Source organism: Salmo trutta, unplaced genomic scaffold (genome assembly GCF_901001165.1).
Source record: "Salmo trutta unplaced genomic scaffold, fSalTru1.1, whole genome shotgun sequence".
NCBI lineage: Eukaryota > Metazoa > Chordata > Actinopteri > Salmoniformes > Salmonidae > Salmo > Salmo trutta.
Genome location: NW_021822708.1, coordinates 268,131 through 294,508, shown reverse-complemented (window position 1 = coordinate 294,508; position 26,378 = coordinate 268,131). Strand labels below are relative to the sequence as shown.

The window sequence follows — 26,378 nt, the reverse complement described above, 5'->3', positions numbered from 1 at the left end:
AGCCCTGGAGTTTTCACAGAATTAAAGGCTTTAATTGCATCAAGAAGTTCCTCCTCTATAATTTGGCCTTCACACGAATCTTTCTGTACAGATGTTAATTTCACATTATTAATAGTAAAAAAAAATCCATACAATTAGCTTCGGTTAGTGGAGATGGAGGAAACTGAAACGAAAACATGTTCTTAAAGTACTTTACTTCCTCTTTCAAAATATCGTTTGGTGAATCATGGGCAACTACATCATTTGTAGTTTCGGTAAAATAATTTTTGGTAGCATTTCTACGTTGACGATTTTTAAAAAGAATTTGGTGCATTTTTGCCCATATTTCATTCAGTTCGCTAAATTTTTTTATAATATATTACACTGGATCTTTCTTGAATAAGTTCCTCCATTTCTTTTACCTGGCACTGTTTCCAAATGCTAACATTTTTAGCATCTCATTCAAAGTCATGGTACTGATGTTAGCATTACAGTATGTACCAATCATCTACCAGAAGAGAAGATTGCAAAACGAGAGGGTTTACTTCGCCCCAAAAAATCTCTCAATAAGTGTTGGATTGTCAACAAAAAAAGTGAACCGCTAATTTGCTACGTGAGGTTTATATGCAGACTAGGGCGCGTGCGCCATCGCCCGCATGTGGATTTTGTACATCCACACCAGGCGCAAATCTGGACGCGTAGGTTGAAATACCAAAACGAACTCTGAACCAACTAACACATTAATGGACATTTTGGCTAGCTAGCTTGCTGTTGCTAGCTAATTTGTCCTGGGATATAAAAATTGGGTTGTTATTTTACCTGAAATGCACAAGGTCCCTTTTTTCTTCCTGGATCTTTCTAGAATTTCGACCCATTTTGGAGCCACATCGTGTTTTCTCTACTCTGACAATTCATCCACAGATAAAAAGGGGAAACCTAGTTGGTTTATAGTCATCATTTATCTTCTTCTTCTGTGGACTTTATAAGGCGGTTTGGTAACCAACTTTAAGGTGCGTTACCACCACCAACTGGACTGGAGTGTGGACCTCAGTTCACCTTTCAATCACCCACATGGGTATATGCTCCTAAAAACCAATGAGGAGATGGGAGAGGCGGGACTTGCAGCACGTCATCCAAACTGCTCGCGCACATCAACGAGCTTCTGTTTGGCTACTTGGCTCTATTTCCAAACTGCTCACGCGCGTCTAGCCAGCATGTTAGGTTGTTACAAATGGATGCCGTGGCATTTCGGCAACTGTGAAAAAAAACTACTTTATATGGGAGTTGTGCCCGTTGTTCACACTCGTATCTGCCCTCTCATTGGCTAGAATGGTCCCACTCAATTATCTTGTCAATATAATAGAACATCTTTGCTGTAAGTGACTCTGTTGAGCTTCACAATCCATTTGAGATACTTTCAGATGATTTGGACATGATGCCGGAAAATGCTAATAATCGCTAGCATGACGTGAATGGGATATGTGCCAAAAATGCTAAAACAGTGTCAGGAAATAAAACCAAATCATGGATTGTCGTCATACCTTCTCCATAAAACCGCTTACAGTGTAAGCAAATCAATTGTGTCATTTTGTAATTTGGGTGAACTATCCCTTTAATGGACTCCTTTTAGAAAAGCAGCTGAGTGTTTGTTATTTTAGGCCCATCTCTTCTCCCACCATAATATTGATCCACCGCTGGAACATCAATGACTTAATACATCACACTAACAAATGGCACCCAACTTGTACAGGTTTTCTCCTCACAGAGTGAATGATGGAAATAATCAAACAAAAACACAGAAAAACCAGAGCAGAAAAAAGTATAAAACTCTCCTCTCTCTGCCCCCCAGCCCTCTCTCTCTCGCTCTCCCTGTGCCTCTCTCTCTCTCTCTCCCTGTGCCTCTCTCTCTCTCTCCCTGTGCCTCTCTCTCGCTCTCCCTGTGCCCCTCTCTCTCTCTCGCTCTCCCTGTACCCCTCTCTCTCTCTCTCGCTCTCCCTGTGCCTCTCTCTCTCTCTCGCTCTCCCTGTGCCTCTCTCTCTCTCTCTCTCCCTGTGCCTCTCTCTCGCTCTCCCTGTACCCCTCTCTCTCTCTCTGTGCCTCTCTCTCTCTCTCTCTCCCTGTGCCTCTCTCTCGCTCTCCCTGTGCCCCTCTCTCTCTCCCTCGCTCGCTCTCCCTGTACCCCTCTCTCTCTCGCTCTCCCTGTACCCCTCTCTCTCTCTCTCTCCCTCGCTCTCTTAAACACAGTTTTACCATCCAACTTTTTTTAAAGGATTTTGCAGAAGGGATAAACGATCCAGAAAAACAGATGCTCTTCCTGGTTAACCTTGTAGATACACACATTGTGGGATGAAAAGTCTCCTTAATAACTCTGCTTTAGCTTTTAAGCTAATTCTGTTAGCATTTATAATCCTCTAAATAGAATAGTTTAATTTCATGAGTGCAGCAGTCTTTTAAGTTTCCTTAAATATAACTATAGCTTCCTAAACATAGTGCTACTTCTCTCTGGTGGAGGGGATTGAAAACGACAAGTATTCTCAATAACAAAATAGGTAGCGGAACACTTTAGAAAAATTGTTAAGTAATGTGGTTTCGTAGGTAGATGTCCATAGTAGTGATGGTCAATGAGGATTCCTGTCTTCCACTTTGATGCTGGTATTTTTGTTGTTGTTTCCTAGTACATCATTTATACAACACATGCATTATTACAATGATGGATAAATAATTACACTGGGAGAAATGGAAAAACTAAATATTTTAAAGATGATTAACATTTCACAAACTATAGTTGTTTATTTAAAATACTATGGGTTGCTACTTGTGGTAGTCGCTGTCCTTGGGGGCGTTCGTAAATTCACTCCGGCTATCTACTCCCATTTCAGAACACTGTCGTCAGTGTGAGAGAGGGACAGAATATCTGATTCATTTATAAAAACACGCAACACCCGCTGAATACGACCGGTGTCAGTAAACCTCTGCAAAAAAAACTAAAAATAACGTAATTCAATTGTTGCCAACAGAACAGTTACAAACACTCTGGATAACATGTAAACAGCCTAACCTGCTCTACTAGGGAGAGTAAAATAGTCAGAGTGAGTTGTTCTCTCATTATGTGTCTGGAAGTAGCTAGCAAGGTAGCCACCAGTTAGCCAGTTAGCTTGGGTGCTTGATTGCCGTTGTGCGCTCTGAATTTACAACCTGACAAGGCTCTCCTGAGTGAATTTACGAACGCACCCATTGTTGTTGTCATGGTTTTGTCGAGGAGATTCTAGAACGTGTTCTAGAGTGTTCTTTCAGAACCAGGGCAAGTCTCCTCTCTTCAGTGCTTCTGAGACGGCAGAGTGAAAAGACCATTGAACGCTCCGCCCGCGTCCCAAATGGCAACCTATTCCCTATATAGTGCGCACTACTTTTTTGAGCAGAACCCCTATGTGCTTTGGGATACAGCCTCAGGTGGCAGCGCAGAAGACCGTCGATCCTCTTCGAGGTGAGGAGGCGTATGGTACTGTATGAAGGATGCTAGTGGTCTCGAGTCCCATCCAGTGACGCCATCTCCTCCTCTGTCACCCTCTCCTGTGTCTGTCACTGTGTCCTTCACCTCCTTCACTCATCTTCATCCTCCTCCTCCCCGTCGGAGAGAGAGGCGCAGGGACAGATCTGTCGGTATCCATCCAGCCAGTTCTCCACCATTTGTGTGACCAGAGGGTGGTTGCGTCGACGGGACGACTTCTGCATTGCGGCCAGCATGCCTCCCTCCGTTACACAGCAGTCCAACCACTCCCTCAACAACTTCTCCTGCTGCTCCTCGTTACCCATCTAGAGAGAGAGAGAGAGAGAGAGGTAGGAGACAGAGAAAGAGAGAGAGAGAGAGAGAGAGGAGAAAGAGAGAGAGAGAGAGAGGTAGGAGACAGAGAGAGAGAGGTAGGAGACAGAGAGAGGTAGGAGAAAGAGAGAGAGAGAGAGAGAGAGAGAGGAGAAAGAGAGAGAGAGAGAGAGGTAGGAGACAGAGAGAGGTAGGAGAAAGAGAGAGAGAGAGAGAGAGAGGAGGAGAAAGAGAGAGAGAGAGAGAGAGGTAGGAGACAGAGAGAGAGAGAGAGAGAGAGAGAGAGAAACCATGCTTTAGACAATGTATCTGTTACACAGCAGTCCAACCACTCCCTCAACAACTTCTGCTGCTCCTCATTACCCATCTAGACAGATAGAGAGACACACATTGGAAAGAATTAACAAAAAAACTAAGCAAACTAGAATGTAATGTATGTGGGTATAACTGACAGTAAAGGGACAGTTATTAATGTATGTGGGTATAACTGACAGTAAAGGGACAGTTATTAATGTATGTGGGTATAAGTGACAGTTATTAATGTATGTGGGTATAACTGACAGTAAAGGGACAGTTATTAATGTATGTGGGTATAACTGCCAGTGATGGGACAGTTATTAATGTATGTGGGTATAACTGCCAGTGATGGGACAGTTATTAATGTGTGTGGGTATAAGTGACAGTAATAGGACAGTTATTAATGTATGTGGGTATAACTGACAGTAAAGTGACAGTTATTAATGTATGTGGGTATAAGTGACAGTTATTAATGTATGTGGGTATAAGTGACAGTTATTAATGTATGTGGGTATAACTGACAGTAAAGGGACAGTTATTAATGTATGTGGGTATAACTGCCAGTGATGGGACAGTTATTAATGTATGTGGGTATAACTGCCAGTGATGGGACAGTTATTAATGTATGTGGGTATAACTGCCAGTGATGGGACAGTTATTAATGTGTGTGGGTATAAGTGACAGTAATAGGACAGTTATTAATGTATGTGGGTATAACTGACAGTAAAGTGACAGTTATATATATATATATATATAAAAAAAAAACATCTTTCTATAGTTTAAACAGATGTATTTTAATATTATGTAATTAGATTTACGCTGGGGGCGCGCGGAAATTGTAGGCTAAGAGTTAATGTTTACCTCGTGTGCAGACAGGAAATGTACGTGCAGCAGTTTCCTCTCGCTGTCCACCAGCGGCAGGAAGGTTACGGTGACGTCGTCGTCGGTGTTGAGGTTGGCGCCCGCGCCGCGATTGTCGTAGCCGTCGTTCTCCATGGCGACCAGGGCAGAGAAGTGTCCACGCGTGTAACCCAGGGCGATGGGACTCTTCCAACAGAAGCTCTGCTCCCACAACAGGGGCAGGTACACACCTGTACAGGTAGAGAGACAGGTCAGTCTCAGACAGGTACACACCTGTACAGGTAGAGAGACAGGTACACACCTGTACAGGTAGAGAGACAGGTACACACCTGTACAGGTAGAGAGACAGGTACACACCTGTACAGGTAGAGAGACAGGTCAGCCGTGTACGTCCCAGTACATCACTAGTACAGAGGTCCCAGTCATCCAGGACCTCTATACCAGGCGGTGTCAAAAGAAAGGCTCTAAAAACTCCAGCCACCCAAGTCACAGTCTGTTCCCTCTGCTACCGCACGGCAAGCGGTACCGAGTCGTCGAGTCTAGGTCCAAAAGGCTCCTGAACAGCTTCTACCCCAAAGCCATTAGACTGTTGAACAGTTAATCAAATGGCTACCCAGACTTTGTGCCTTTCTCTCCTACCGACATGTACATAGATTTTTAGTACTATCCCTCCAACTACCTCGTACCCCACTACCCCGACTCACTACTACCTCGTACCCCAGTACCCCGACTCACTACTACCTCGTACCCCACTACCCCGACTCACTACTACCTCGTACCCCGACTCACTACTACCTCGTACCCCAGTACCCCGACTCACCTCGTACCCCAGTACCCGACTCACTACTACCTCATACCCCAGTACCCCAACTCACCTCGTACCCCAGTACCCTGACTCACTACTACCTCGTACCCCAGTACACCGACTCACTACTACCTCGTACCCCACTACCCCGACTCACTACTACCTCGTACCCCAGTACCCCGACTCACTACTACTTCGTACCCCAGTACCCCGACTCACTACTACCTCGTACCCCAGTACCCTGACTCACCTCATACCCCACTACACCGACTCACTACTACCTCATACACCAGTACACCGACTCACCTCGTACCCCAGTACACTGACTCACTACTACCTCATACACCAGTACACCGACTCACCTCGTACCCCAGTACACCAACTCACTAATACCTCGTACCCCACTACCCCGACTCACAACTACCCCGACTCACTACTACCTCGTACCCCGACTTCCTACTACCTCGTACCCCAGCACCCCGACTCACTACTACCTCGTACCCCAGTACACCGACTCACTACTACCTCGTACCCCACTACCCCGACTCACTACTACTACCTCGTACCCCAGTAAGTACCCCGACTCACTACTACCTCGTACCCCAGTAAGTACCCCGACTCACTACTATCTCGTACCCCAGTACACCGACTCACTACTACCTCGTACCCCAGTACCCCGACTCACCTCGTACCCCAGTACCCGACTCACTACTACCTCGTACCCCGACTTACTACTACCTCGTACCCCAGCACCCCGACTCACTACTACCTCGTACCCCAGTACACCGACTCACTACTACCTCGTACCCCACTACCCCGACTCACTACTACTACCTCGTACCCCGACTCACCACTACCTTGTACCCCAGTAAGTACCCCGACTCACTACTACCTAGTACCCCAGTACACCGACTCACTACTACCTCGTACCCCAGTACCCCGACTCACCTCGTACCCCAGTACCCGACTCACTACTACCTCGTACCCCGACTCACTACTACCTCGTACCCCAGTACCCGACTCACTACTACCTCGTACCCCAGTACCCCGACTCCCTACTACCTCGTACCCCAGTACACCGACTCACTACTACCTCGTACCCCACTACCCCGACTCACTACTACTACCTCGTACCCCACTACACCGACTCACTACTACCTCGTACCCCAGTACCCTGACTCACCTCATACCCCACTACACCGACTCACTACTACCTCATACACCAGTACACCGACTCACCTCGTACCCCAGTACACCAACTCACTAATACCTCGTACCCCAGTACCCCGACTCACCACTACCTTGTACCCCAGTAAGTACCCCGACTCACTACTACCTCGTACCCCAGTACACCGACTCACTACTACCTCGTACCCCAGTACCCCGACTCACCTCGTACCCCAGTACCCGACTCTCTACTACCTCGTACCCCGACTCACTACTACCTCGTACCCCAGTACCCCGACTCACTACTACCTCGTACTCCACTATCCCGACTCACTACTACCTCGTACCCCAGTACCCCGACTCACTACTACCTCGTACCCCAGTACCGACTCACTACTACCTCGTACCCCAGTAAGTACCCCGACTCACTACTACCTCATACCCCAGTACCCCGACTCACTACTACCTCGTACCCCACTACCCCGACTCACTACTACTACCTCGTACCCCAGTAAGTACCCCGACTCACCACTACCTCGTACCCCAGTAAGTACCCCGACTCACTACTACCTCGTACCCCAGTACACCGACTCACTAATACATCGTACCCCAGTAAGTACCCGACTCACTACTACCTCGTACCCCAGTACACCGCCTCACTACTACCTCGTACCCCAGTATCCCCGACTCACCTCGTACCCCAGTACCCCGACTCACTACTACCTTGTACCCCGACTTACTACTACCTCGTACCCCAGCACCCCGACTCACTACTACCTCGTACCCCAGTACACCGACTCACTACTACCTCGTACCCCACTACCCCGACTCACTACTACTACCTCGTACCCCAGTAAGTACCCCGACTCACCACTACCTCGTACCCCAGTAAGTACCCCGACTCACTACTACCTCGTACCCCAGTACACCGACTCACTACTACCCTCGTACCCCAGTACCACCCGACTCACCTCGTACCCCAGTACCCGACTCACTACTACCTCGTACCCCGACTTACTACTACCTCGTACCCCGACTTACTACTACCTCGTACCCCAGCACCCCGACTCACTACTACCTCGTACCCCAGTACACCGACTCACTACTACTCGTACCCCAGTACCCCGACTCACCTCGTACCCCAGTACCCGACTCACTACTACCTCGTACCCCGACTCACTACTACCTCGTACCCCAGTACCCGACTCACTACTACCTCGTACCCCGACTCACTACTACCTCGTACCCCAGTACCCCGACTCACTACTACCTCGTACCCCAGTACACCGACTCACTACTACCTCGTACCCCAGTACCCGACTCACTACTACCTCATACACCAGTACCCCGACTCACCACTACCTTGTACCCCAGTAAGTACCCCGACTCACTACTACCTCGTACCCCAGTACACCGACTCACTACTACCTCGTACCCCAGTACCCCGACTCACCTCGTACCCCAGTACCCGACTCTCTACTACCTCGTACCCCGACTCACTACTACCTCGTACTCCACTATCCCGACTCACTACTACCTCGTACCCCACTATCCCGACTCACTACTACCTCGTACCCCAGTACCGACTCACTACTACCTCGTACCCCAGTAAGTACCCGACTCACTACTACCTCATACCCAGTACCCCGACTCACTACTACCTCGTACCCCACTACCCGACTCACAACTACCTCGTACCCCACTACCCCGACTCACAACTACCCCGACTCACTACTACCTCGTACTCTACTACCCGACTCACTACTACCTCGTACCCCAGTACCCCGACTCACTACTACCTCTTACCCCAGTACCCCGACTCACCTCGTACCCCGACTCACTACTACCTCGTACCCCAGTACCCCGACTCACTACTACCTCGTACCCCAGTACCCGACTCACTACTACCTCGTACCCAGTACCCGACTCACTACTACCTCGTACCCCAGTACCCCGACTCACTACTACCTCGTACCCCACTACCCCGACTCACAACTACCCCGACTCACTACTACCTCGTACTCTACTACCCCGACTCACTACTACCTCGTACCCCAGTACCCCGACTTACTACCCTCGTACCCAGTACCCCGATCACTACTACCTCGTACACCCCTACCCCGACTCACTACTACCTCGTACCCCAGTACCCCGACTCACTACTACCTCGTACCCCAGTACCCCGACTCACTACTACCTCGTACCCCAGTACCCCGACTCACTACTACCTCGTACCCCAGTACCCCGACTCACTACTACCTCGTACACTGACTCATTACTACCTCATACTCCACTACCCTACTCGGTACAGCTACTCCTTGTATATAGACTGTATATAGCCTCGTTTATTTTATTGTGCTACAATTTTCTTATCAATTTGCTAATTTTCGTACTTTTTAACTGCAATGTTGGGAAAGAGCTCGTAAGTAAGCATGTCACGGTAAAGTCTACACATAAAATTTGATTTTATTAAGATTTTATTTGATCCCAAAATAATAGCAAATGAAAACACTTATTCCCAAACGAGGTCCTTGAGTGGTCCTTTTCATGATCTAGTGTTGCATGCATTGGTTGCTAGAGCTTTTCTATTAATTGTAGTCTGTTTAGAACATGAAAGGAAAGGATTTGGAGATCTGTGTAGTTTTGATGTTACCCAGCAACCATGTTGTTCCTATAAGGTTTCATATGTAGGCTCAGCTTAGGTACACACACACACACACACACACACAACACACACACACACACACACACACACACACAGTCTCTATCTACAGCTTCCTCTGGTCTAATAACACACTATTTCACCTGATTGTTTTCATGCAGGGTCCAGGTTGTTAAAGTCCTGCCACCCACTCTATAATGACATGAAGTGTGTGTGTTTCTCTCTCTCTACAGGTCTGGGGTCAGACTGACTGGTCTGTGAGTTATAGCTATAACCGTTACGTAGCTGCCCATTACGCTTGGAGGAATGAAGTGTCTGGGTCCTTGTAAAGCGCTACGTTAAACCTGCATATTATCACAATAGACTCCCAAGATAATGATTTTACCGCTCCACTCACCTTGGAAACGAGTGTAGCCTAACGTTTCTCCACTCCGCTCACCTTGGAAACGAGTGTAGCCTAACGTTTCTCCGCTCCGCTCACCTTGGAAACGAGTGTAGCCTAACGTTTCTCCACTCCGCTCACCTTGGAAACGAGTGTAGCCTAACGTTTCTCCGCTCCGCTCACCTTGGAAACGAGTGTAGCCTAACGTTTCTCCACTCACCTTGGAAACGAGTGTAGCCTAACGTTTCTGCACTCACCTTGGAAACGAGTGTAGCCTAACGTTTCTCCGCTCCGCTCACCTTGGAAACGAGTGGAGCCTAACGTTTCTGCACTCACCTTGGAAACGAGTGTAGCCTAACGTTTCTGCACTCACCTTGGAAACGAGTGTAGCCTAACGTTTCTGCACTCACCTTGGAAACGAGTGTAGCCTAACGTTTCTGCACTCACCTTGGAAACGAGTGTAGCCTAACGTTTCTCCGCTCCACTCACCTTGGAAACGAGTATAGCCTAACGTTTCTCCGCTCCACTCACCTTGGAAACGAGTGTAGCCTAACGTTTCTCCGCTCCACTCACCTTGGAAACGAGTGTAGCCTAACGTTTCTCCACTCACCTTGGAAACGAGTGTAGCCTAACGTTTCTCCACTCACCTTGGAAACGAGTGTAGCCTAACGTTTCTGCACTCACCTTGGAAACGAGTGTAGCCTAACGTTTCTCCGCTCCGCTCACCTTGGAAACGAGTGGAGCTAACGTTTTCTTGCACTCACCTTGGAAACGAGTGTAGCCTAAACGTTTCTGCACTCACCTTGGAAACGAGTGTAGCCTAACGTTTCTTCCGCTCCACTCACCTTGGAAACGAGTGTAGCCTAACGTTTCTTCCGCTCCACTCACCTTGGAACGAGTGTAGCCTAAACGTTTCTCCGCTCCCACTCCCTTGGAAACGAGTGTAGCCCTAACGTTTCTCCACTCACCTTGGAAACGAGTGGGAGCCTAACGTTTCTTCCGCTCCGCTCACCTTGGAAACGAGTGTAGCCTAAGGTTTCTCCGCTCCGCTCACCTTGGAACGAGTGTAGCCTAACGTTTCTCCGCTCCGCTCACACTTGGAAAACGAGTGTAGCCTAACGTTTCTCCGCTCACTCACCTTGGAAACGAGTGTAAGCCTAACGTTTCTCTCCGCTCGACCTATGGGAAACGAGTGTAGCCTAACGTTTTCGGCACCTCACCTTGGAAACGATTGGTAGCCTAACGTTTCCTCCGCTTCCGCTCACCTTGGGAAACGAGTGTAGGCCTAACGTTGCTGCACTCACCTTGGAAACGGAGTGTAGCCTAACGGTTCTTCTCCGCTCCACTCACCCTTGGAAAACGAGTGTTAGCCTAACGTTTCCGCTTCCGCTCTCCATCACCTTGGAAAAACGAGGTGTAGCCTAACGTTTCTCCGCCTCCACTCACCTTGGAAACGAGTGTAGCCTAACGTTTCTTCTCCGATCACCTTGAAACGAGTGTAGCCTAACGTTTCCTGCACTCACCTTGGAAACGAGTGTAGCCTAACGTTTCTCCACTCACCTTGGAAACGAGTGTAGCCTAACGTTTTCTCCTCTCCACTCTCCTTGGAAACGAGTGTAGCCCTAACGTTTTCTCCGATCACCTTGGAAACGAGTGTAGCCTAACGTTTCTGTACTCACCTTGGAAACGAGTGTAGCCTAACGTTTCTCCACGGAAACTCTTGTAATACTTCACTCCGTACACGATGATTGGTCGACGAAGAATGTGCGCTAGAACAAAGATGTGAGTCTGTTCCAGGCTGGCACCAGGCTGGGGGGAAAACAGACAGACAGGAAGACAGGAAAACAGACAGGAAGACAGACAGACAGGAAAACAGGCAGGTAGACAGGAAAACAGACAGACAGACAGACAGGAAAACAGACAGACAGACAGGAAAACAGACAGACAGACAGACAGGAAGACAGACACAGACAGACAGGAAAACAGGCAGGTAGACAGGAAAACAGACAGACAGACAGACAGGAAAACAGGCAGACAGGAAAACAGGCAGACAGGAAAACAGGCAGGTAGACAGGAAAACAGGCAGGCAGACAGACAGACAGGAAAACAGGCAGGTAGACAGGAAAACAGACAGACAGACAGACAGGAAAACAGACAGACATGAGATTGGTGATTAGGAGATATTCAATGTACTACAATACTTTAGTCTCCTCACAATGGAAGGCTTAAAGGGATAGTCTACCCAAATGACATTGGTTTTCTTATCCTGTCAACAATCTATGGACAAGGTATGACAGCAATCCGTTCTCTGGTTTAGTTTTCCTGGCCCTTTTGCCACATGCTAATGTTTTAGCATTGGTGGCACAAATCCCATTCAAGTCATTTTTATTTTTTATTTATTTGACCTTTATTTAACTAGGTAAGTCAGTTAAGAACAAATTCTTATTTATAATGACGGCCTACCAGGAAACAGTGGGTTAACTGCCTTGTTCAGGGGCAGAACAACAGATTTTTACCTTGTCAGCTCAGGGATTCAAACTTGCAACCTTTCGGTTACTAGTCCAACTCTCTAACCACTAGGCTACGCTGCCATTAGCATTTCAATCAATTTGAGAAACTTTCACATGATTTGGTCATGATAGTGACAGCTGTATATTGTATAACTCAGATCAGATAAACAAAGTACATCAAATAATAACATGGCATTATATAATACAAAAGCAGATAGAAAGGCTGATCTCTCTCTGTGTGTGTGTGTGTGTGTGTGTGTGTGTGTGTGTGTGTGTGTGTGTGTGTGTGTGTGTGTGTGTGTGTTACCTGGCTGGCCAGAGAGAGTATGAAAGCCCAGTCCTCCTGCCACTGTTCCTCTCGGAGGGAGAAGTGGAGACCAAAACTCTGAGAATACCAGACTCCCACTCCTTCCACCGTGTGTAGAACCTGGAATACAGAACAAACACCTCATTACCAGGACTCCCACTCCTTCCACCGTGTGTAGAACCTGGAACACAGAACAAACACCTCATTACCAGGACTCCCACTCCTTCCACCGTGTGTAGAACCTGGAATACAGAACAAACACCTCATTACCAGGACTCCCACTCCTTCCACCGTGTGGAGAACCTGGAATACAGAACAAACACCTCATTACCAGGACTCCCACTCCTTCCACCGTGTGTAGAACCTGGAATACAGAACAAACACCTCATTACCAGGACTCCCACTCCCTTCCACCGTGTGTAGAACCTGGAATACAGAACAAACACCTCATTACCAGGACTCCCACTCCTTCCACCGTGTGTAGAACCTGGAATACAGAACAAACACCTCATTACCAGGACTCCCACTCCTTCCACCGTGTGTAGAACCTGGAATACAGAACAAACACCTCATTACCAGGACTCCCACTCCTTCCACCGTGTGTAGAACCTGGAACACAGAACAAACACCTCATTACCAGGACTCCCACTCCTTCCACCGTGTGTAGAACCTGGAATACAGAACAAACACCTCATTACCAGGACTCCCACTCCTTCCACCGTGTGTAGAACCTGGAATACAGAACAAACACCTCATTACCAGGACTCCCACTCCTTCCCACCGTGTGTAGAACCTGCAACGCAGAACAAACACCTCATTACCAGGACTCCCACTCCTTCCATCGTGTGTAGAACCTGGAATACAGAACAAACACCTCATTAGCTTTTCCTGCCAAGGATCAAAGACAACCCAAAGAACCAGCTAGACAGCAGTAGCCATCATCTAATCTCCTATGGATGTAACTACCTGCCGGGAGTCTCCTACTCTGCAACAAGGCTCCACTTAGTGATGGAGGAAAATACTGATAGTTACATATCGGGATATCTGTCTCTGTCTCTCTGTAGCGGACCTATAGTGGGCCATATCTCTCTGTCTCTCTGTAGCAGACCTATAGTGAGCCATATCTCTCTGGAGCAGACCTATAGTGAGCCATATATCTCTGTAGCAGACCTATAGTGAGCCATATCTCTCTGTAGCAGACCTATAGTGAGCCATATCTCTCTGTAGCAGACCTATAGTGAGCCATATCTCTCTGTAGCAGACCTATAGTGAGCCATATCTCTCTGTAGCAGACCTAAAGTGAGCCATATCTCTCTGTAGCAGACCTATAGTGAGCCATATCTCTCTGTCTCCCTGTAGCAGACCTATAGTGAGCCATATCTCCCTGTAGCAGACCTATAGTGAGCCATATCTCCCTGTAGCAGACCTATAGTGAGCCATATCTCTCTGTAGCAGACCTATAGTGAGCCATATCTCTCTGTCTCTCTGGAGCAGACCTATAGTGAGCCATATCTCTCTGTAGCAGACCTATAGTGAGCCATATCTCTCTGTAGTGGACCTATAGTGAGCCATATCTCTCTGTAGCAGACCTATAGTGAGCCATATCTCTCTGTAGCAGACCTAAAGTGAGCCATATCTCTCTGTAGCAGACCTATAGTGAGCCATATCTCCCTGTCTCTCTGTAGCAGACCTATAGTGAGCCATATCTCCCTGTCTCTCTGTAGCAGACCTATAGTGAGCCATATCTTTCTGTAGCGGACCTATAGTGAGCCATATCTCTCTGTAGCAGACCTATAGTGAGCCATATCTCTCTGTAGCAGACCTATAGTGAGCCATATCTCTCTGTAGCAGACCTATAGTGAGCCATATCTCTCTGTCTCTCTGTAGCAGACCTATAGTGAGCCATATCTCTCTGTAGCAGACCTATAGTGAGCCATATCTCTCTGTAGCAGACCTATAGTGAGCCATATCTATCTGTAGCAGACCTATAGTGAGCCATATCTCTCTGTAGTAGACCTATAGTGAGCCATATCTCTCTGTAGCAGACCTATAGTGAGCCATATCTCTCTGTCTCTCTGTAGCAGACCTATAGTGAGCCATATCTCTCTGTAGCAGACCTATAGTGAGCCATATCTCTCTGTCTCTCTGGAGCAGACCTATAGTGAGCCATATATCTCTGTAGCAGACCTATAGTGAACCATATCTCTCTGGAGCAGACCTATAGTGAGCCATATCTCTCTGGAGCAGACCTATAGTGAGCCATATCTCCCTGTAGCAGACCTATAGTGAGCCATATCTCTCTGTAGCAGACCTATAGTGAGCCATATCTCTCTGGAGCAGACCTATAGTGAGCCATATCTCTCTGTAGCGGACCTATAGTGAGCCATATCTCTCTGTCTCTCTGTAGCAGACCTATAATGAGCCATATCTCTCTGTAGAAGACCTATAGTGAGCCATATCTCTCTGTCTCTCTGTAGCAGACCTATAGTGAGCCATATCTCTCTGTAGCAGACCTATAGTGAGCCATATCTCCCTGTCTCTCTGTAGCAGACCTATAGTGAGCCATATCTCTCTGTAGCAGACCTATAGTGAGCCATATCTCCCTGTAGCAGACCTATAGTGAGCCATATCTCTCTGTCTCTCTGTAGTAGACCTATAGTGAGCCATATCTCTCTGTAGCAGACCTATAGTGAGCCATATCTCCCTGTCTCTCTGTAGCAGACCTATAGTGAGCCATATCTCTCTGTAGCAGACCTATAGTGAGCCATATCTCTCTGTAGCAGACCTACAGTGAGCCATATCTCTCTGTAGCAGACCTATAGTGAGCCATATCTCTCTGTAGCAGACCTATAGTGAGCCATATCTCCCTGTAGCAGACCTATAGTGAGCCATATCTCTCTGTAGCAGACCTATAGTGAGCCATATCTCTCTGTAGCAGACCTATAGTGAGCCATATCTCTCTGTAGCAGACCTATAGTGAGCCATATCTCTCTGTCTCCCTGTAGCAGACCTATAGTGAGCCATATCTCCCTGTAGCAGACCTATAGTGAGCCATATCTCTCTGTAGCAGACCTATAGTGAGCCATATCTCTCTGTCTCTCTGGAGCAGACCTATAGTGAGCCATATCTCTCTGTAGCAGACCTATAGTGAGCCATATCTCTCTGTAGCAGACCTATAGTGAGCCATATCTCTCTGTAGCGGACCTATAGTGAGCCATATCTCTCTGTTGCAGACCTAAAGTGAGCCATATCTCTCTGTAGCAGACCTATAGTGAGCCATATCTCTCTGTAGCAGACCTATAGTGAGCCATATCTCTCTGTAGCAGACCTATAGTGAGCCATATCTCCCTGTCTCTCTGTAGCAGACCTATAGTGAGCCATATCGCCCTGTCTCTCTGTAGCAGACCTATAGTGAGCCATATCTCTCTGTAGCGGACCTATAGTGAGCCATATCTCCTCTGTAGCAGACCTATAGTGAGCCATATCTCTCTGTAGCAGACCTATAGTGAGCATATGTTTGGAACATCGAATCGCAATATGGGGGGGTTCACTGTAAATATGAACATAAAGTTATATTGTATTGTATTGGCAACAGCGTGTGGATACGGGGGCCACAGCCGGCCACAGCCCGGCCACAGTGTGTGTGTTTCTCAAACAGGAAGAGCAGTCGTGCAGTCTGTCCTGGAAATCTTTGCAGAGGACAGTGTGTGTGTGTGTGTGTGTGTGTGTGCTGTGTGGTGTGTGTGTGTGGTGTGTGTGTGTGTGTGTGTGTGTATCCATATATCCGTGTGTTTCCTACCAGTGAGAGCAGTCATGCAGGCTGTCCGTGGAGGGTCTTGCGGAGGACAGAGTCCTTGTCGTATATCCCCCAGGTAGCCTGCAGTACCGAGTCTAACAGGCAGTCTCCCCTGTGTTACGGTTCCACAGGGCATACAGTCTGCTGTCCAGCCTGGTACCCAGCTCACAAAGACCAGTTGATGATGGGAGACTCTTCCTCTAGCTCTGTAGAGACCACACACACACACACACACACACACAGAGAAAGGACACACACACACACAAAGAGAGAGAAAGGACACACAGACAGAGAGAAAGGACACACACACACACACACACACACACACACAGAGAGAGGACACATAAATTGTTATCCATTTGGAGAGGGAGGGAGAGAGAGGACACACACACACACACACACACACAGAGAGAGAGAACACACACATTGTTATCCATTTAGAGAGGGAGGGAGAGAGAGGACACAGCCACTCAATGACTATTTCTTCTCTCTCGTCTCCACTTGGCCCTGCAACAACCAACTGGAGCATCCTATTTCTCCCACGTAACCCAATACACTACTAGCTGAAATAGGTCACAAGACACCTCCGAGACCTAGAGCAACACCTGGGAAAATCAGAGCAAGTGAACACTTATAAGGATGTAGCAGCTGAAACGTCTGTATAGTTAACCCTGATGGTACTAGCTAGCCTGAGGAGAGGAGAGGGTGGTGAGGTAACTAGGCTAGCTGAGGAGAGGCGGTGAGGTAACCTAGCTAGCTGAGGAGAGGAGAGGTGGTGAGGTAACTAGCGAGCTGGGAGAGGGAGAGGGTGGTTAGGTAAACTAGCTAGCTGAGGAAGATGGCGGTGAGGTAACTCAGCTAGGCTTGGGAGAGGAGAGGGTGGTGAGGTAACATGCTAGCTGAGGAGAGGAGAGGGTGGTGAGGTAACTAGCTAGCTGGGGAGAGGAAGGGTGGTGAAGGTAAACTAGCTTAGCTGAGGAGAGGGCGGTGAGGTAACTAGCTAGCTGGGGAGAGGAGAGGGCGGTGAGGTAACTAGCTAGCTGGGGAGAGGGTGGTGAGGTAACTAGCTAGCTGAGGAGAGGGTGGTGAGGTAACTAGCTAGCTGGGGAGAGGGTGGTGAGGTAACTAGCTAGCTGGGGAGAGGAGAGGGTGGTGAGGTAACTAGCTAGCTGGGGAGAGGAGAGGGTGGTGAGGTAACTAGCTAGCTGAGGAGAGGAGAGGGTGGTGAGGTAACTAGCTAGCTGGGGAGAGGGAGGTGAGGTAACTAGCTAGCTGGGGAGAGGAGAGGGCGGTGAGGTAACTAGCTAGCTGGGAGAGGAGAGGGTGGTGAGGTAACTAGCTAGCTGGGGAGAGGAGAGGGTGGTGAGGTAACTAGCTAGCTGGGGAGAGGAGAGGGTGGTGAGGTAACTAGCTAGCTGGGGAGAGGAGAGGGTGGTGAGGTAACTAGCTAGCTGAGGAGAGGGTGGTGAGGTAACTAGCTAGCTGAGGAGAGGGTGGTGAGGTAACTAGCTAGCTGGGAGAGGAGAGGGTGGTGAGGTAACTAGCTAGCTGGGGAGAGGAGAGGGTGGTGAGGTAACTAGCTAGCTGAGGAGAGGAGAGGGTGGTGAGGTAACTAGCTAGCTGGGGAGAGGGAGGTGAGGTAACTAGCTAGCTGGGGAGAGGAGAGGGCGGTGAGGTAACTAGCTAGCTGGGGAGAGGAGAGGGTGGTGAGGTAACTAGCTAGCTGGGGAGAGGAGAGGGTGGTGAGGTAACTAGCTAGCTGGGGAGAGGAGAGGGCGGTGAGGTAACTAGCTAGCTGAGGAGAGGAGAGGGTGGTGAGGTAACTAGCTAGCTGGGGAGAGGAGAGGGTGAGGTAACTAGCTAGCTGGGGAGAGGAGAGGGCGGTGAGGTAACTAGCTAGCTGGGGAGAGGAGAGGGTGGTGAGGTAACTAGCTAGCTGGGGAGAGGAGAGGGTGGTGAGGTAACTAGCTAGCTGGGGAGAGGAGAGGGTGGTGAGGTAACTAGCTAGCTGAGGAGAGGTTGGTGAGGTAACTAGCTAGCTGGGGAGAGGAGAGGGCGGTGAGGTAACTAGCTAGCTGGGGAGAGGGGAGGGTGGTGAGGTAACTAGCTAGCTGAGGAGAGGGTGGTGAGGTAACTAGCTAGCTGGGGAGAGGGTGGTGAGGTAACTAGCTAGCTGGGAGAGGAGAGGGTGGTGAGGTAACTAGCTAGCTGGGGAGAGGAGAGGGTGGTGAGGTAACTAGCTAGCTGAGGGAGGGTGGTGAGGTAACTAGCTAGCTGGGGAGAGGAGAGGGTGGTGAGGTAACTAGCTAGCTGGGGAGAGGAGAGGGTGGTGAGGTAACTAGCTAGCTGAGGAGAGGAGAGGGTGGTGAGGTAACTAGCTAGCTGAGGAGAGGAGAGGGTGGTGAGGTAACTAGCTAGCTGGGGAGAGGAGAGGGTGGTGAGGTAACTAGCTAGCTGGGGAGAGGAGAGGGAGGTGAGGTAACTAGCTAGCTGGGGAGAGGAAAGGGTGGTGAGGTAACTAGCTAGCTGAGGAGAGGAGAGGGCGGTGAGGTAACTAGCTAGCTGGGGAGAGGAGAGGGTGGTGAGGTAACTAGCTAGCTGGGGAGAGGTAACTAGCTAGCTGGGGAGAGGAGAGGGTGGTGAGGTAACTAGCTAGCTGAGGAGAGGAAACTAGCTAGCTGAGGAGAGGGTGGTGAGGTAACTAGCTAGCTGAGGAGAGGAGAGGGTGGTGAGGTAACTAGCTAGCTGAGGAGAGGAGAGGGTGGTGAGGTAACTAGCTAGCTGGGGAGAGGAGAGGGTGGTGAGGTAACTAGCTAGCTGGGGAGAGGAGAGGGTGGTGAGGTAACTAGCTAGCTGAGGAGAGGAAACTAGCTAGCTGAGGAGGAGGAGAAGGGTGTGAGGTAACAGCTAGCTGAGGAGAGGAGAGGGTGGTGAGGTAACTAGCTAGGCTGAGGAGAGGAGAGGGTGGTGAGGTAACTAGCTAGCTGGGGAGAGGAGAGGGTGGTGAGGGAACTAGCTAGCTGGGGAGAGGAGAGGGTGGTGAGGTAACTAGCTAGCTGAGGAGAGGAGAGGTGGTTGAGGTAACTAGCTAGCTGGGGAGAGGAGAGGGTGGTGAGGTAACTAGCTAGCTGGGGAGAGGAGAGGGTGGTGAGGTAACTAGCTAGCTGAGGAGAGGAGAGGGTGGTGAGGTAACTAGCTAGCTGGGGAGAGGAGCAGATTGGGGCTCCTAAAGGAGGACTCTTCGCATTTTCACCAGCTCATCTGAAAGACTGACTGACGCAGAATTATCACCCATAAAATTCACACCTAATATACACTGAGTGTACAAAACATTAGGAACACCTGCTCTTTCAATGACAGACTGCCCAGGTGAATCCAGGTGAAAGCTATGATCCCTTAAATCCACTTCAATCAGTGTAGATGAAGGTGAGAAGACAGTTTTAAAGAAGGATTTTTAAGACTGGAGACAATTGAGACATGGACAAAATAGTTAAGTGCCTTTTGAACAGGGTATGGTAGTAGGTGCCAGGCGCACCAGTTTGAGTGTGTCAAGAACTGCAACGCTGCAGGGTTTTTCCCACACTCAACAGTTTCCCCGTGTGTATCAAGAACGGTCCACCACCCCAAAGGACATCACAGTCAACACGACAACTGTGGGAAGCATTGGATGTCAACATGGGCCAGCAGCCCTGGTGGAACGCTTTCGACACCTTGTAGAGTCTTCCATCATTTTATCTGGTCATCTGAGACCGGACGCAAAAGGATCACACACACACACACACACACACACACACACACACACACACACACACACACCTAACACATATTTGATTCTAATGGTAAATCTACAACATGCAGTACGTATCCCTGGCATGGGGTTGATGGGAGATATTGAGAAATACCCAGAATCCTCTGAGATCTTTTTACCTTTCTGTACATCTCGATCTAACACCTCATCAAACAGCTTCTCCTGGACTGCAGTGGGCAGGTCTTCGATGTCTGCAGAAACACACAATGAGAGAGAAAGAGAGAGAGGAATTAGGTGACTTAATAATATATTTGCTTTTTTTTTATCAGCTAGATTACAAAATGCCCCTTGTTCACATTTGCCTATATTGACTGCCTAACACCCCCACTAATCAAAACGGTCATAGTGAAAATAGAAACAGCACTGAGAAAAGATGCTTGTAATGCTGCTCCATAAAACGGTCTACATTTTGCCAATGGTGACTGAACAGTAAACATGCTCTTCATAAACTGCTGCCTTCACAAAGAATTCATACCCCTTGACCTATTACACACTGTGTTGTGTTACAGACAGAATTCAAAATGGATTAAATAACAAAAAATCTCCCCCATCTACCCACAATACCCCATAATGACGAAATTAAAACATGTTTTTAGACATTTTTACTAATTTAGTGAAAATGAAATACAGAAATATCAAATTTTCAAAAGTATTCACATCCCCTAGTCAATACTAATCCGTTTCAGCTTTGAGGCGTCTTGGGGATGTCTGTTTCAGCTTTGAGGCGTCTTGGGGATGTCCGTTTCAGCTTTGAGTCGTCTTGGGTGTGTCTGTATCAGCTTTGCACATCCTGGATTCGGGGATTTTCTCCCATTCTTCCTTACAGATTTCCTCAAGCTCTGTTAAGTTAGCTGGCGAGCGGCGGTGAACAGCAATCTTCAAGTCTATCCACAGATTTTCAAATGGGATTCAAGTCTGGGATTTAGCTGGACCACCCAAGGATTTTCACACACTTGTTCTGAAGTCATTTCAGCGTTTGAGTTTATTTTATTTTTACAGGGACAGTGCACATTAATCAACGTTTCAGTAAAAGTGTCGGTTTTAGCCAGCCGGCTAATTTTCAACCGCAGTCCCCGTTGCGCTTTGGCTGTATGCTTGGGGTCATTGTCCTGTTGAAATGTAAATCTCCACAGTTTAAGGTCGTTTGCACTCTGAAGCAGGTTCTCATCGAGGCTTTGCCTGTTTTTGGCTCTATACATTGTTCCCTCCATCCTTACCAGTCTCCCAGTCCCTGCCGCTGAAAAGCATCCCCATAGCATGATGCTGCCACCGCCATGCTTCACGGTAGGGATGGTGTGATGAGCTGTGTCTGGTTTTCTCCAGACATAGCGCTTTGCATTCAGGACAACAACAAAAAAAATCCGATGTGTCTCATCAGACCACAGAATCTTTTGCCTTTATGCTCTTAGTCTTTCACGCGCCTATTTGCAAACTCCAGGCGTGCTGTCATGTACCTTATTCTCAGGAGTGGCTTCCGTCTGGCCGCTCTCCCATAAAGCCCAGATAGGTGAAGTGCTGTAGAGACTGTTGTCCTTCTGGCAGGTTCTCACATCTCAGCCAAGGAACTCTGTAGTCATTGGTGGTCATTGGGTTCTTGGTCACCTCCTTGACCAAGGTCCTTCTAGCCCGGTAACTCAGTTTGGTCAGACAGCCAGCTCTAGGCAGCGTCTGGGTAGTTCAATATTTTTTCCATTTCCCAATTATGGAAACTTTCAAGATTCTAGAAATTGTTTTATACCCTTCCCCAGATATATGCCTCATCACAATTATCAGGGATCTACGGAGAGTTCCTTGGACTTCCTGGTATAGTTTCTACACGAACATGCGCTGTCAACTGTGAGACCTTATATAGACAGGTGTGTTTCTTTCTAAATCATGTCCAAACTATTTAAAATTGGCCGCAGGTGGACTCCAAATAAAGTTGCAGTGACATCAAGAACGACGAAAAGAAATTGAATGAACCTGAGCTCAATTTGGAGTGTCATAGCAAAGGGGTGTGAATACTTAAGTAAATTAGATTCCATTTTCAATATATTTGTAACCAAAAAAATTCTGAAAAACATGTCTTCACTTTGTCATTGCGGACTATTGTGTTTAGATGGTTGAGAAAAAGAAAAAGGGAGATAAAAAAAAAATCCATTCTGAATTCAGGCTGTAACAACAAAATGTGGAATAAATCAAGTGGTATGAATAGTTTCTGAAGGCACAGTAGCTGCATGGCTAACTGCATACACAGAAGAGAACACTGATGGCCATTCTCTGGCTCAATAGTGAATACACTGGACTTGACAGAGAGAGAGAAAACCCTCTCACTGTAATGGCCTGAAGCCAAGCTCTGCCTGCACAGAAATACTAGCCTGCTCTGAAACAGAATACAACCCGGCAACTCTACTGTGTGTGTGTGTGTGTGTGTGTGTGTGTGTGTGTGTGTGTGTGTGTGTGTGTGTGTGTGTGTGTGTGTGTGTGTGTGTACAGTTAAGTGCACATCTCTGAAATCTCAATGACGATATTATGCAGGCAGGAAAAGACTGGCTGCAGTCTCTCTCTCTCTCCCTCACTAAGGCTAGCTACTGTACTACAAGACTGGATGCAGTCTCTCTCTCACTAAGGCTAGCTACTGTACTACAAGACTGGATGCAGTCTCTCCCTCACTAAGGCTAGCTACTGTACTACAAGACTGGATGCAGCCTCTCTCTCCCTCACTAAGGCTAGCTACTGTACTACAAGACTGGATGCAGTCTCTCTCTCACTAAGGCTAGCTACTGTACTACAAGACTGGATGCAGTCTCTCCCTCACTAAGGCTAGCTACTGTACTACAAGACTGGATGCAGCCTCTCTCTCCCTCACTAAGGCTAGCTACTGTACTACAAGACTGGATGCAGTCTCTCTCTCACTAAGGCTAGCTACTGTACTACAAGACTGGATGCAGTCTCTCCCTCACTAAGGCTAGCTACTGTACTACAAGACTGGATGCAGCCTCTCTCTCCCTCACTAAGACTAGCTACTGTACTACAAGACTGGATGCAGTCTCTCCCTCACTAAGGCTAGCTACTGTACTACAAGACTGGATGCAGTCTCTCTCTCCCTCACTAAGGCTAGCTACTGTACTACAAGACTGGATGCAGTCTCTCCCTCACTAAGGCTAGCTACTGTACTACAAGACTGGATGCAGTCTCTCCCTCACTAAGGCTAGCTACTGTACTACAAGACTGGATGCAGTCTCTCCCTCACTAAGGCTAGCTACTGTACTACAAGACTGGATGCAGTCTCTCCCTCACTAAGACTAGCTACTGTACTACAAGACTGGATGCAGTCTCTCCCTCACTAAGGCTAGCTACTGTACTACAAGACTGGATGCAGTCTCTCCCTCACTAAGGCTAGCTACTGTACTGCAAGACTGGATGCAGTCTCTCCCTCACTAAGGCTAGCTACTGTACTACAAGACTGGATGCAGTCTCTCCCTCACTAATGCTAGCTACTGTACTACGAGGATAACCTACATTGTTTATTCACACACTTAAACATACTTGCTATATGTATTTTATATACAGAACAACTTGAAATTGGATCAAACATTTCAGTCCTTTTGCACATTTTTTTTATCATGATGAACAAATCTCCCTCGGACATTTAGCCTACAGCTTGTTAACCATCAATTCATCATCACTGAGGAACACTTGAGGACAAACAGCTTGATGTACAGTAAAGACAGGGCAGGTCGGTCACCTGCGGGCAGTGTGAAGGTCACCAGGTCAGAGAGGAAGTAACAGTTGAAGTCTCCTTTACGTTGGTGCAGAGAGGCAGCGATCTCCCTGCGGATCTGTTCTGTCAGCTCACCACACGCCATGGCAGGAATACACTTAGCTGCCTGCTGGGACACCTGCACGGGGATGGAGGGAGGAGAGACTCGTTATGACAAGACACGTTTTTATTTTCTGGTACCCTGCTGCTCCTGGAATAACCTCCTCCAGAATTAGTTGATTTTAGACAGTTTTATCCAGTTAAAGGAATTCAAGTTGACAGTAACAGACTTGCTACAGGAGATATGTAACTGAGAGGATGGATGACAGTAATAGACTTGCTACAGGAGATATGTAACTGAGAGGATGGATGACAGTAACAGACTTGCTACAGGAGATATGTAACTGGGAGGATGGATGACAGTAACAGACTTGCTACAGGAGATATGTAACTGGGAGGATGGATGACAGTAATAGACTTGCTACAGGAGATATGTAACAGAGGATGGATGACAGTAACAGACTTGCTACAGGAGATATGTAACTGGGAGGATGGATGACAGTAATAGACTTGCTACAGGAGATATGTAACAGAGGATGGATGACAGTAACAGACTTGCTACAGGAGATATGTAACTGGGAGGATGGATGACAGTAACAGACTTGCTACAGGAGATATGTAACTGGGAGGATGGATGACAGTAACAGACTTGCTACAGGAGATATGTAACTGGGAGGATGGATGACAGTAATAGACTTGCTACAGGAGATATGTAACTGAGAGGATGGATGACAGTAACAGACTTACTACAGGAGATATGTAACTGAGAGGATGGATGACAGTAACAGACTTGCTACAGGAGATATGTAACTGAGAGGATGGATGACAGTAACAGACTTGCTACAGGAGATATGTAACTGGGAGGATGGATGACAGTAACAGACTTGCTACAGGAGATATGTAACTGAGAGGATGGATGACAGTAATAGACTTGCTACAGGAGATATGTAACTGGGAGGATGGATGACAGTAACAGACTTGCTACAGGAGATATGTAACTGAGAGGATGGATGACAGTAATAGACTTGCTACAGGAGATATGTAGGACGTGCCTTGTTGATAGTGTTGTTAAAAAGGCAGAACAGCGCTTTACTACGGACAGACTTCTCCCCATCTTAGTTACTGTTGCATCAACATGTTCTGACCATGACAATTCACAATCCAGGGTGACTCCAAGCAGTCATCTGCAAACAGACACACTGGCTTTACTCAAGGCCAGTGGCATGTCATGAGTAAAGATTGAAAAAGGTAAGGGGCCTAGACAGCTGCCCTGGGGAATTCCTGATTCTACCAGGATTATGTTGAGAGGCTTCCATTAAAGAACACCCCCACTATACACACACGTACACATGGGTTTTGTGTTGTAGAGTAGGGACTTGAGGTGCACACACTTAATGCGTTTGGAAATATGTTGTGAATGTATTGTAATGTTTTTAAAATTGTATAACTGCCTTAATTTTGCTACACCTCAGGAAGAGTTTCTGCTGCCTTGGCAGGAACTAATGGGGATCCATAATAAACCCCAGGAAGAGTAGCTGCTGCCTTGGCAGGAACTAATGGGGATCCATAATAAACCCCAGGAAGAGTAGCTGTTGCCTTGGCAGAAACTAATGGAGATCCATAATAAATACAAACCAAACATTTTCTCATATTCTATGCTAGTTGTACCCATGCTAGCATCTTTAGATCTCCCCTTTCTTAATTTCTAACAGATATTTTAATCTCTGTCACATGAAACCGCTCACACATGCGGTGTGCTTTTGAGAACAATGTTTCCCCGCTAATTGCAATTTGGAAGATTTGCGCATACAGCCATGTGCGTATTGTTGAGCTTATAATATGAATAAATAAAACTGGATCAACATTTTAAGCTAAACGATCTGATATGTTGCATCAGCCTCATTGCATTAAAAAAAAAATTATAAAAATACTTGGATTAGTAAAAAAAAAAAAAAAAAAAAAAAAAAAATCTGTCCTACTTGCAAAAAAAAAGTTACATGTGACCCGTTTCAGGAAACTTATGTTGGATTTTCAAGATGTCTGATTCGGGAAACGAATGAGTACAGCTGCTTGCTTATATGTGAATTACAGTTGTGACAAGTCTGACCAAGAGTCAGATGCCATTTTGTTTTTTGTCTCCCTTTGTCTCCTTGACTTGCAACCACTTTACGTTCGAGCCATT

The 26,378-nt window shown here is 47.5% G+C and overlaps 1 pseudogene; it reads right to left on the bottom strand.

Moving 5' to 3' along the window:
- Positions 1-2,355: 2,355 nt before the first annotated feature.
- Positions 2,356-26,378, bottom strand: part of LOC115183942 (ubiquitin thioesterase ZRANB1-like) — a 49,223-nt pseudogene continuing 25,200 nt past the window's right edge.